The sequence below is a fragment of the Saccopteryx leptura genome, chromosome 1, assembly GCF_036850995.1.
Source record: "Saccopteryx leptura isolate mSacLep1 chromosome 1, mSacLep1_pri_phased_curated, whole genome shotgun sequence".
NCBI classification, from domain to species: domain Eukaryota; kingdom Metazoa; phylum Chordata; class Mammalia; order Chiroptera; family Emballonuridae; genus Saccopteryx; species Saccopteryx leptura.
Window position 1 is genome coordinate 291306498 of NC_089503.1, and position 13178 is coordinate 291319675.

The 13178-nt window shown below is 42.2% G+C and overlaps 1 protein-coding gene across 6 annotated transcripts in view; it reads left to right on the top strand.

The window, feature by feature from the left end:
- RIMKLB (ribosomal modification protein rimK like family member B) overlaps positions 1 to 13178 on the top strand; it is a 79845-nt gene that overhangs the window by 16450 nt on the left and 50217 nt on the right. For 5 of the 6 annotated variants that reach the window (XM_066355903.1, XM_066355933.1, XM_066355923.1 and 2 more), the window contains exon 1: positions 11017 to 11407. The exons of the other annotated variant lie outside the window; for it this stretch is intronic. The gene's annotated coding sequence lies outside the window, so the exon portion shown is untranslated. Of the gene's footprint in view, positions 1 to 11016; positions 11408 to 13178 lie in introns of those variants that run through there. 6 annotated transcript variants of the gene reach the window in all.

A 13178-nucleotide genomic window follows, 5' to 3' on the forward strand; every position in this document is an offset into this window, starting at 1 on the left:
GTATATCTTTTTTTATACTTAAAACAGTCATTAGGGCAGGGAACCAGTTGTTAAATTATTTGAATCCCACCACTGGCTGCAGGAAAACTGAACTTTCTGCTTCCTTCTAGCAATAAGCTGAAAAGGGTACTGAAAGTGTGAGAGGGGCTGACACCAACTGTGAGTGCCATGGACTTACCCTCATTGCCTGAATGTTAAAACATAAAGGGATTTGGACTTTGAAGTCTGACAAATATGATATTGTCAACAACTCTCTTGTGGAAGATATCAAACACTGTTTTCTTAAAGTAAATCCAGAAGGACACACATGGAACTAAAATCTCTGACCCTGTGTGATTAAAACAGAATTGTAAAGCCAAAAAAAGAAGAGCAAGAGAGAGATTTAACTTAGTCACAGGACTTCTAGCTAGATGGATAAACACCAAGGCAAAATAACTTTGACCTTGGCTGTGGGCTGAGGTGGGAAATTGTAGTTGGGAGCGTCCCAGTTTTGCTTCATTGCCACAACTTTACATAGGTTTTTTTTGTTTTTTGTTTTTTAATATTTTATTTATTGATTTTTTAGAGAGAGAGGAGTGAGAGAGAGAAGGGGCAGGAGCAGGAAGCATCAACTCCCATATGTGCCTTGACCAGGCAAGCCCAAGGTTTTGAACCGGGGACCTCAGTGTTCCAGGTCGACGCTTTATCCCACTGCGCCACCACAGGTCAGGCCTAGTTTTGATTATTTCAAATTGCAACCATTATGATGTCTTTATCAGCTCTGCTCACTTCATTTTTTAAATTTAAGTAATTAGGAATGATTAGAATTAAATATTTTTGTTGGAATCCATGGGAGTCCGAAAGACCAGAGTAACAGGCTTTATTGAAAGGAAGAAAGGAACCCTGCCAGGTACTTCTCCTGGGGGAGAAAAGCACCGGTTACAGACTAGGGGCCAGTTATATAGTGTTTGGGAGAGCTTGAGGGGATACTGAGGCAAAAGTCCTGGTATGTCTGGAATGCTCCTCCTTGGGGGGCTTCGAGCATGTGGATGTTGAACCAAAAGTCCTGGTATGTCCGGAGCCCCTCCTTGGGGCGGGTTGTCAACTTTTTGGAATTCCTTTGTCTCAGGGGCGATAGTCCAGTAAGGGTGAGGTCTGACAGATAAGCGGAACAGCAAGAGGGCAGTTTGGAATTCACGTATCTATCAATTTTTAATACTACTTTTGCTCCATTCATGCATGTCTTTTGTTTCATTTAGCTATCTTCTCCTTCTTTTCTTTCTACTGTTTTTAAAAGTTTATTGAGTTAGTAAAATTATATAGTTTTCAGGTGTACAATTCTATAATGTATCACCTGTTTATTTTGTGTTCTCCGCTTTTAAGTTCTTTCTACTGTTTTTTTTTTTTTTTTTTTATCTACCTTCCTCCTTTGTTATTTCTTCCTCTCCATCATGCTTTCCTGGATTTTATTAAAATTCTTTTTCATTTCTTTCCTCACCACTTTTCAAAATAATTATTTTCCAGGCTTGTTTTTCTCCTCATTCCTTTCTAGGGTGTCTTAGTCTCCAGCAGAGGAGGTCTGACGGTGATACCAAGGTAGGGAAGGAACCCTGGAGGAACCGGGAGGGGTAGGAGAAAATGGTGCTTCAGCTGTTTCCGCAATCAGCCTATAAAAGGCTGACTTAAACCTACCTCTGTAAATTCCTTCTCTGGGTGTCTCTTACCTCACCTTAAATTCCACTTCCCCTGCCCCCGACCCCATTTCTCAGTAACATCACTCTCTACCAGCTGTTACTGCCAGGGAACACTGGCCTTCTTTTGCCCAATTAGGCACCCAGCCTTGTTTTTTCTGCTAAACCCTCTTTGTCCTGCATGTCAGTGGATCCCTTTTTAAACCTCAAAACATTTAATAGTCTCCCACAAGGCTATTGGTTGTATTGTTAGAATCTGAAGTGTGAATAAAAAGCATAATGTTTAATTATAGTTTCCATGACTCTAGCCAATGCACTTATGATTTAACCAGATTTGTACTTTGTTAATCAAAAAAATATTGTCTGTATTTGCGGAATATAAATATTAGTGATATTTTTTTTGTTGACTTATTATAAGTATGTTTGGTTCATGAGCTCTTAGATCCTTTGTGACAAATTCTAATATATATGTACCATTTTTTTTAATGGTTGTAATATGATATGGAGACATAAGCAAAAACAAGCAGGCATTGATCTCTAAACAAAACTTTACATACTAAGAAGGGGGGGAACTGCAGACAAAATCAATTTTATAGTCTTTAGAGGGATTGTAAGATATGGTGAAGAGCATGTACTTTTTTAATTAAAATTTTTTTATTGTTGTTCCACTTATTTTTATGCATTCATTAGTTGATTTTTATTTTTTTTGTGACAGAGACTGAGAGAGTCAGAGAGAGGGACAAATAGGAACAGACAGACAGGAAGGGAGAGAGATGAGAAGCATTAATTCTTCATTGCAGCACCTTAGTTGTTCATTGATTGCTTTCTCATATGTGCCTTGACTGGGGGCTACAGCAGACCGAGTGATCCCTTGCTCAAACCAGATGAGCCTGCGCTCAAGCTGGTGACCTTGGGGTCTCGAAATGGGTCCTCTGCATCCCAGTGCTACGCTCTATCCACTGTGCCACCGCCTGGTCAGGCTAGTTAATTTTTATATATGCCCACAACCTTGGTGTATTGGGACGAAACTAACCAACTAAGCTACCTAGCCAGGGCCAGGTATGTAATTTCATGCTTAGATTCAAATCATGGTTTTGCCACTTGCTTGCTGTGAGGTTGAACAAGTTACTCAATGTCTCTGTGCTTCGGTTTGCTCCTTTGTAAATAGAAGATACTCAAACCCAATGGGGTCATTAGGAGTATTAAATTGTTTAATATATGATCTAAAATCTCTGAGAATATTTTATATTCTAAGACATATTAGCTTTATTGTAAGACTGAAGACAGATGTATAACTATACACCCTTCAGATATTTCTGTGGCAATTTTCTCATTCGCTATTTATTTACTAAGCAAGCCATTATTACAGATCCTCTATCTTGGTCTAAATTGTCTGGCCTAAGTTGTCTGGAAAAATTCTTGGAAACAACAAGGAAGGACTGAAAGAAATATATTAGAGATTTGAATAGTAATTCCATTGTGTCATTCAACATAGATCTTCATTTTTTTTCTTTCTTTCTCTTTACTGTCTCCTTTGATTTTATATCAGACTGTTAGGATGAAACCCAAACTGAGAGGCACTGAAGGAGAGAAGAAAAAACAAGGAAAGAGTCTGGGGATTCAGGTGGAATTGCTAGAAGAAAGGTTAAATAGGAAAAGCAAGGAGATTTTTAAAAATTTCTAGCTTAGTGACCAATAAGGATTTGAAAAACAACAGAGCAAAAATAATTTGAAAACAAAGTGAAAAAATAAGGAATATAAGAATTGAGCAGAATAGCCTGACCTATGGTGGTGCATTGAATAAAGCATCGACCTGGAACACTGAGGTCACCAGTTCGAAACCCTGGGCTGGCCTGGTCAAGTCACATACAGGAAGCCACTATGAGTTGATGCTTCCTGCTTCTCCTCTCCTTTCTTTCTCTCTCTCCTCTCTCTAAAAATCAATAAATAAAATCTAAAAAAAAAATTGAAAAGAATAGATATAAATTGCACTGTTTCTTTGCACTGAAGATAACTAAATGAACTTGGACTAATGAACAATGCTCCCTAGTCTAACTTATCAACATGCAAAAGATGTCAAAGGGAACTAGGAAAATCATAGGGGTCATTAGGATGCTCCCAGAATTCTTTCATTCATTCAGTCAATCTGTAAATGTGGTTAATCATTCAGGGTGCTGCTGGTGACATAGATGTGTGACAGGTCTTCACAGCCCTTGTGTGATTTAAATATTATCATTTCTGTCATTGAAATGTCTAATTCAGTCACGTTTCCCCGAACCAAGTGGGGGTTCTTGTTTTCCTTATTACTTGATGGTTCCTCTGATCTTTAGGGAGAACACACTACCTTTCCACATTTACTATTCCATTCTCTTCTTCCAGACTTCCTGTTGATATAGATGAGAAATCAGGAGACTAGGAAATTACCACCAATAATTTTATCTTATAGCCTCAATTTTCTCTTCTGTCAGAGGGAACTAACAATATTTGCTCAACTTTACAAGGTTGCTTGAAGCTAAAATGAGTTTGTAAATTATGAGCGCTTTAGATCAAGAACATTTTACAAAGGGTTATTTGTCTGTTTAAGACATTAATCTCTACAGTATATAGGGAATATAGTCAATAATATTGTAATAGCTATATATGGTGCCAGGTAGGTACTAGACTTATTGCAGGATTACTTCATTAGTTATATAAATGTCTAACCACTATGCTGTACACTTGAAACTAACATAATGTTAAATACCAACTGTAACTGAAAAATTAAAAATTTTAAAAGACACTACTGTTAAATTTTCATGTATGTAAAAATCACTTGGTATCCTTATTAAAAATGCAGAATTATGGCTGATTCCATAAGCTTTCACTTAGGCTAAAAAATTCAAATATACAAGTTGATTCAGAAGGTTATGGGTAAGGGCCAACAAATCTACATTTTAAACTAGTATCCCAGGCTATTCCCATGTAAGAAGAGAAAAAGAAATATTACTAACAACCCAGTACAGCTAAAGAAGGAGGACAAAAACCTCCTCTTTCTTTTTTTTCTTTACATCCTTTCCTTCTTTGAGTTAGTCAGTATACAGCCTTTCCTCCCTTTCCTCCCCCTATCCTCCTTTGTGGCTGACATTGGCATTTTCTTAGCGTATTTAGAGAGGCGCTCAGTTTAATGTACAGACATGGAGTGGAGGAAAAGGAGGAGGGATATGGGTGGAGAAAGGCTAGATCAGTGTTTAGCTATTCTGTGAATACTGTTGTCCGGCTGGTTCTAGCCGGCTGGCTCTGGGAGAGGAAGCAGTGGGGTGAGCTAGATCTATTGCAGCTGCCCATTCTGTCCCTTATTTGCTAGTATAGGATCTGATATAAGACACCCACTACCATTTCTCCAGCCACATAAATTTTACAGTAATCACATTAGATACCCCATAAACAATACTATTTTAAGTACTGATAACAATCCTGGATTCATTCTTGTTTATAATTCTTCTCTTTACTACTTTTAGTTTTGAACAATTCCCGGCTTGTTTTCTTGTCTTTAAATCCAGGAGAAAAAGATTTGCACCAGATGGTGTCTAGGGGGTACTTAGAGATTTTTGCTTGACATGCAATCTAGACAATAGGTGAATGCTTTTCTGGCTGATGTAGTATACATCAATGCAGCACAAACAAAATCAGACACATGGGGTTGGTTGGACCTGGGCAACTTTGTTAGGGGTGATTTTGTTTTCATCAGATCTTTGCTTTTCCCCAAGTATATTCATATTGTTTACTAATAAATTTTAAAAATGCTTCTTGCCACAAACCTAGCTATCATATTCTAATGAGGTGATCTGATTGCTTAACTGAAGTGTCTAGAATCACCTGTATATTTCAATATAGTCATATACAGTTCATTCTAATATGTGTGTCTAAACCTTGATCTTCAGTTTGACTGCACATTAGAATTCTCTAGAGATCTTTAGTTTTTTTTTAATTTTATTTATTATATTTATTGATTGATTTTAGAGAAAAGACGGGGACCCTGGACGGTTGACTCAGTGGTAGAGTGTCGGCACGGCATGTGAACGTCCTAGGTTCCATTCCCGGTTGGGGCACACAGGAGAAGCAACCATCTGCTTCTCTACACTTTCCCCTTCTCTCTCTATCTCTCACCTCTCCTTCAACCATGGCTTGATTGGTTCGAGCGGGTTGGCCTCGGGCACTGAGTATGGCTCCATGGCCTCCACCTCAGATATTAAAAAAAAAATTGCTTGGTTGCTGAGCAAAGGAGCAATGGCCCAGAGTATTGCCCCCTAGTGGGCTTGCCAGGTGGACCCCAGTTCGGGGGCATGCGGAGTCTGTCTCTCTGACTCCCCTCCTCTAAAACAAAAATTAAAATTAAAAAAAAATAAGTGGAGAGAAAAAGAAGCAGAGAGAGAGAGAGATACTAGCTTGTTCCACTTATTTATGCTCTCACTGGTTGACTCTTGTATGTACCCTGACTGGGGATTGAACCTGCAAACTTGGCATATCGGGAGGACACTATAACCAACGCAGCTACCAGGCCGGGGCTCTGGACTGTTTTAAAAACTATTGGTGTCTGGCCTGACGGGTGGTGGTGCAGTGGATAGTGTGTTGACCTATGATGCTGAGGTCCACGGTTCAAAATCTGAGGTCGTTGGCTTGAGTGCAGGCTTGCCAGCTTGAGCATTGGATCATGAGCATGATCCCAAGGTTGCTGGCTTGAGCAAGGGGTCACTGACTCTGCTAGAGTCCCCACGCTCCTCAAGGCATGTATGAGAAACAATCAGTGAACAACTAAAGTGATGTAACTACGAGATGATGCTTCTCATCTCTCTCCTCTCTCCCTTCCTCTCTCTCTCTTGCTCTCCCCAAAATACAAAAATATATATATTATTGCCTGGATCCCAATTCCAGATATTCTGATCTAATCAGGTTGAAAAGCTCTCCCTTGATTCTAATGTGTCTAGGGATAAGAGAAAAACTTTATAGGTGTTTTGAATTAGGCATTGAATGCACTTCAATCTTAGCTCAAAGATATTAAATTTTAGCTCACCCTTGGGTTGGTCTCACACTCATAGGGACGTGCAGTAAATATTTATGACTGTGCTATTGCCACACATATTTAAACATTGATATTTGACTATTTTGCATTATAATAGCCAATATTTATTGGGCCCTTACTATGTAGTGCATTGTATGTGAGCTACCTCATTAATCCTTGCTATTTAATGAAGTACTTAATGTCCATTTTATTGACAAGAACACTGAGGCCTATAGAGGTTAAGCATTAATCCTATGCCACTAGAAAATAAAGCTGTTATTTTAAATCAGATTCATCTGACTCCAGAGATCTAGGTTACTCATGTCTTCTCAAGGGATTCAACTAACCCCAAAGCCTCCTACGGAATTTTAATTTATTGGTTAAAAACAAGTGGTGCAGGGGGGCAGGTGAAGGAGGTTATAAGGGAGATAAATGTTGATGGTTGAAGACTTGGCGAGGGTGGGGTGAACATACAAAACAGTGTACAGAGATGCATTGTAGAATTCGGCACCTGAAACCTGTGTAATTATGTTAACCAGGGTCACCCCAATAAATTCAATTTTAAAAATGAGTGGTGCATGATTAAACCAAGATACACTACTTAAAATATTTTTGAGTACACATTGCGATACAAAAGAGATGTGCATCCATTCTTATCTAAACTTATCAACCATGAAAGCACAAAAATTATGACTGGCTCTAAGAAACTTACTCTTTGGAACTTGCTTTCCCATTATGGAGGTGCTAAAAATAATTTCTGCTTCCTCATACAAAAATATGAAGTACAAATTTGATCATTATTCATGTAATTATCTTATATAATAATCTGTTCAAACCATATTATTGGCTTTATTTATTTTTATTAAGTGAGAGGCAGGATGGCAGAAAGACAGACTCTCATATGCTTCCCGACAGGGATCCATTGGTCAAGCCCCCTACCAGGTGATGCTCTGCCCATCTATCACCATTGCTCTGTTGCTCAGCAATAGCACCATTTTTAGCGCTTGAGGCGAGGCCATGGAGCCATCCTCAGTGCCGAGTCATTCTCGGGCCTAACTTGCTCAAAGCAATTGAGCCATGGCTGTGAGAGAGGAAGAGAGGGAGAAAGAGAGAGAGAATGGGGAGGGTGGAGAAGCAGATGGTCACTTCTCCTGTGTGCTCTGACCAGGAATTGACCGGGACTTCCACATGCTGGCTGACATTCTACCACTGAGCCAACTGGCAAGGGCCTGGCTTTGTTTTTTAAAATATAGTTCTTACTCTGGCTGGGTAGTTCAGTTGGTTAAGAGTATCATCCTGAAATGCCAAGGTTGTGGGTTCAATCCCCTGTCAGGGCACATGCAGAAAACAACCAGTAAGCATAGATGAAACAGCACATTGGTGTTTTTCTCTTATTCTCTCTCTCTAAAATCAATTTTAAAAAATAGTCTTTTTTCTGAAATGCAATGTTGTTTATACATAATTTATTTTTTAGGATATTATATGGCACACAGTGACAGTATATTGAGTTGAATATTAGCATTTTATTTGATTTTTCTTAATTGAATTTATTGGGGTGAACACTGGTTAACAAAATTATACAGGTTTCAGGTGCACAATTCTATAACACATAATGTATTGTGTATTCACGATCCCAAGTCAAGCTTTGTCCATCATCATTTTTAAAAGGCAAGTGGCCAATGAGTTAATGGTCTAACACTCCCTATTCACAGTTTTACCAAAACAACATGCTTTTTCTGATGCATGGTTATCATGAATTGGGCTCCTTAACAATGAGTTGGGATTAAAGCAGGGGTCCCCAAACTACGGCCCGCGGGCTGCATGCGGCCCCCTGAGGCCATTTATCCGGCCACCGCTGCACTTCCGGAAGGGGCACCTCTTTCATTGGTGGTCAGTGAGAGGAGCACATTGACCATCTCATTAGCCAAAAGCAGGCCCATAGTTCCCATTGAAATACTGGTCAGTTTGTTGATTTAAGTGTCCTTGTTCTTTATTTTAAATATTGTATTTGTTCCCGTTTTGTTTTTTTTACTTTAGAATAAGATATGTGCAGTGTGCATAGGGATTTGTTCATAGTTTTTTTTATAGGCCAGCCCCCCAGCGGTCTGAGGGACAGTGAACTGGCCCCCTGTGTAAAAAGTTTGGGGACCCCTGGATTAAAGGATAGATTAGATCAGAGGTCCCCAAACTTTTTACACAGGGGGCCAATTCACTGTCCCTCAGACTGTTGGAGGGCTGGACTTAACTATGAACAAATCCCTATGCACACTGCACATATCTTATTTTAAAGTAAAAAAACAAAATGGGAACAAATACAATATTTAAAATAAAGAACAAGGACACTTAAATCAACAAACTGACCAGTATTTCAATGGGAACTATGGGCCTGCTTTTGGCTAATAAGAGGGTCAATGTCCGGTTCCATATTTGTCACTGCTAGCCATAACAAGTGATATGACGCGCTTCTGGAGCTGTGACACGTGCGTCACTGGAAATACCTCTCACTGACCACCAATGAAAGAGGTGCCCCTTCCGGAAGTGCCAGATAAATGGCCTCAGGGGGCTGTATGTGGCCAGCCGGCCGTAGTTTGGGGTCCCCTGGATTAGATATTACTGGTCCTCTGCTGGGCAAGTCATATAACGTTTTCCCTGTGTCAATTTCCCTATAACTTTTTTTGCCAGATTTTCAAAGTGTTAATAACTCTGTAAGCAAGCTTCCCTTGATCAAAAAATGCTTATTTTTTGTCTTCAGTTTGGATATATTGTACTTTATGTTCCAGGAGACTGAATATCAGAGTGGAAGTAAATAGCAACATTTTAGTTTTGTACACTTTCCCCCCTTTCTTCTGAAGATGGTGTATTGGCACATTTGTTCCTCTAAACATGTCCTTTATGAAAATAATTCACTCTCCTGTTACTTTCAGTGCCGTAACAGCAGTGAACACATAATAGTACCAAGCATGAAGTCTTATATGATATATTATATGTCGCTCACCCCTTATAACAACTCAGTGAAGCTGGTAACTATTTTTAGTTTTTATAAAATGTTTTTATAGTTAACTTTTATAGTTGAGCAGGTTAAGATATGGAAAAGTCACTTCAGGAGATCCAGATAGGTTACGTAGAACTTGACATCCATCCAGTCCAGAAGTTTCATCCTAGGTTTCGTGAAGGAAATCAGCAGAAAAGTAGACCCAAATGACTTGGAAAGGAGCGCTGAGAATTTATTGGCTATGGTGACTGAGAAGGGAGATGTGACCTGCAAGAAGGCAAACTGGTTAGGGCATTATTTTATCTCATATCTCGGATCTCTGGCGGTAATAAAGGGCAGGTTATTTGGAATGAATCTTCCCTGTGAAGTAGCACAGGTCTCTGTTGCCTTTGGTTTTAGGCATGAAAATTTTGTTAACGTAGTAATAGAGTTGAACACATATTCTTAACATTTTGTTTTTATATAGTTTGAGCATTTACACAATGCTGTTAAATATGTAGTCTCATTTCATTCTCACAGCAACCTGGGAATATACTCTTCTCTTCGAGGCTCGGAGGAAGTTGAGTAACTAATTTGCCCAAGCCTTCTGCTGGTTTCCAAGCTGGCTGTACCACACTACTCTGCCTATATATCTTTAAAACCCTCTGTCTGGAAACGTCTGAGAATATATGCTGTAGTTTAAAATTTTGCCTCACAATATACAGAGGCATCGTATTTACTGCATAGAAGGAAAAGGATATTAGAGATATTAACGATCTTTGTCCCCAAATCTTTGCCTCCGGAATTGCAGGCGGAGGCCGTCAGAAATGCTGCGCGGGAGGGGGCCGGGCTGGGCGGGAGGCAGGGGCGTGGACACTGCGTCCAGGAGGCTTGGTGGGCTCGCGTCAGCGTTCAGTGTGGATGAACGTGGCCGGGAAGGGAATGCGAAGGCGGGGAGAGTGTACAACGGAACGGATTAATCTCGCGGTTTCGAGTCGGGAACAAACCTTGCTACCCCACCCGTTTCCCTTCCTAAGTGAGGACGGTTTGGGGGCGGGTGGGGAAAAGCGCGTCCTCGAAACGCTCTCGCGCTCCCGTTGCCCTCGCAGCGCGCGCGCGCTCCATCGCCTCTCCGCAACCCGGGAGGCTGGCGATGGCCGCCTGCGGGGTCCCGGGGCCTGGAGGGCGGGTCCTGGCGCAGGTGTTAGACCCGCGGGGGCGGGTCCGGCTCACCGCCCCGGCCCGTCGCCCCGCCGGCCGCAGCCACTCCTGCCGCCGGCCGCGCAGCCGCGCCTGGAGGGCGGGGCCGGGGCGCGCGCAGGGGCGCTGCACGCGGCTGGGGCTGGGGCAGCGCGGGGCAGCCTCCGCCGGCGTCGCGCGCGCGCGCGCATGCCAAGCGAGTGAGGGAGCGCGGAGCGGCTGGGTGTGAGTGTGTGTCTGTGTGTGGGGGTGTGGATGTGGGGACGCGTGTGTGTGGGAACGAGTGTGTGCGAGTGTGGGTGAGGGCGAGCCGGAGCGTCCGCGAGGCTGTGAGAAAGTAGGCGAGTGTGCGAGGGCGCCCGGCCTGGCTGCGGGAGCCGCGGTGGCGAAGGAGAAAAGAGGCGGCTCCCGGCATCCCGACCCCCTCCCCCTTCTCGGACCTTCTGCCCGCCCGGCAGCCCGCGCTTCTCTCGGAGGCCCCAGCCCGGCTCTGCTGGCCGAGGTCGAAGGAGGAGCCGCCCGAGCCAGGTGAGTGGTCCCAGCGTTCCCGTCCCCGGGTGCGGGGGGCGAGGCGGGGGCGCCTCCGCCCCGAGTCCCTCTGCCTCAGTGGGCGAGTTCGGCCAAATGGACTCGGCGACGAGCGGGGGCGGGGGGCTCGGCCCGCGTGGGGAGCGGGGCTGTGCGTGCTCGCCCTGCGCGGCGGGTCGCTTCAGAGCCCGGGGCGGTGGGGAGCGGGGCCGAGCCTGGGCTCGGGTGTGCCGGGAGGGGGCCGCGCAGCTGTGTGCGTGTGCTGGGACGGCCGCGCTGGGGAGGCTGCGACCTCGGGCGTGGAGGACGGCTTCCCTGCTGCGAGGGGGTGTGGTGGCCCTGGGAATGCGCTTGCGAACCTGTCCCCCCGTGTGCTCATCTCTGCTGCCCCGGCTGCCATCAGACAGGTTTCTGTGGTGTGACCCAAGGACGAGGATGTGGTGTTCCTCCTGCAGTCCTGATGTTTTTAATTCCTTGATTTCTTTCTTACGTGTAAATTTTACAGAGTGCGCCAGTCATTCCTCTTTCCATTGATGGCTCTCTGAATGAGAATGGAGTGACAAAGTAATTACTTGTTTTGGTTGATTTTTCTTAAGCATTTGACTACGCTGTAATTCTTACCTCCCCCTGCTCCCCTTTAAAAATAGCCAAAACAATAATAACAGTAATAGCCAAAATAGGGGATAATTTTTAATTTACTTTCCTAAATCTCTGTACTTTAATCCCAGTATTTTATCCAGTTTGCGTTTCTGAAGAGAGGTGGGATGTTAATTATATTCTACGAATGGGGTTATCATATTAACCGTGTTGAATGTAACTTCCATGTAAATTCTTTAAGTGTGCTGTTATTTTCCCATTATGAAATTGTTCCCACATCTTTGTGGAGTTGGGTTAATCTCCAAATCTATATGGAGTGTATATGGACATATTAGTATGGAAGATATACTTTTTTATGGCCCTGACATGTTTATTGTATTTACTGATGTTTTTAATAACTGTAACCATTAAAATTTAAATATTATTAAATCTCACTTTAATTCACAACATTGAGTAGTTTAAAGGTCATTTTTTAAAAAAAAACAGTTTATTGTCAAAATAAAGATATGCCAAGATACTAATTTGGAATAAAAACACTGAAATTCCAGTCATGAAGATCTAACATTTATTTTATAACTTTTAGATAGAAAACCTCTGATTTAAAAAAAAATAAGTCATAAAAGTTTTTATTTTTCCTAATAGTTGCTATGTATTTGGTTAGTGTGTCAAAGGGCCGGAGACCTATTTTGTTTTGAGGTAATCTTTTTATTGCTTTCTATCTTGGTTAGTGTTATTAATTTCCTTCTTTCATGTCATAGATTTGTTAGTTTGGCAGCATGGCTGTTGATGTTTTTATCGTTTTTTCTGTCTCCCTTTTCTTTCTCTTTTGTCTTCTCTTACCTTCACTAGGTGCTGGAGTCTGCTTGTCAGGGAGGGGGGCAGTCTGGCTCTCTGAGAACAGAGAGCCAAGAAGGAGAACAGCAAATTTAGTCACATACAATCCTCCACTCAGTCAAAAGCACTTTTTCTTCCCGCCTCTCTCCCTGCAGGGGGGAAAGAGTTGCATATCTAACCTTTAGACTTCTGGCTACCAGCTAAAATTTCACTTACCTTAGTTTCTGTGGAATAGCTTTTACATTTTTTCTCATGTTTCCTTAGAGTCCCAATTGATAGCGTCTGGGGGTGTGAACTCAACTATCCTTTATTTTTTCTTTCCCCTACTCATTCAGTTTCT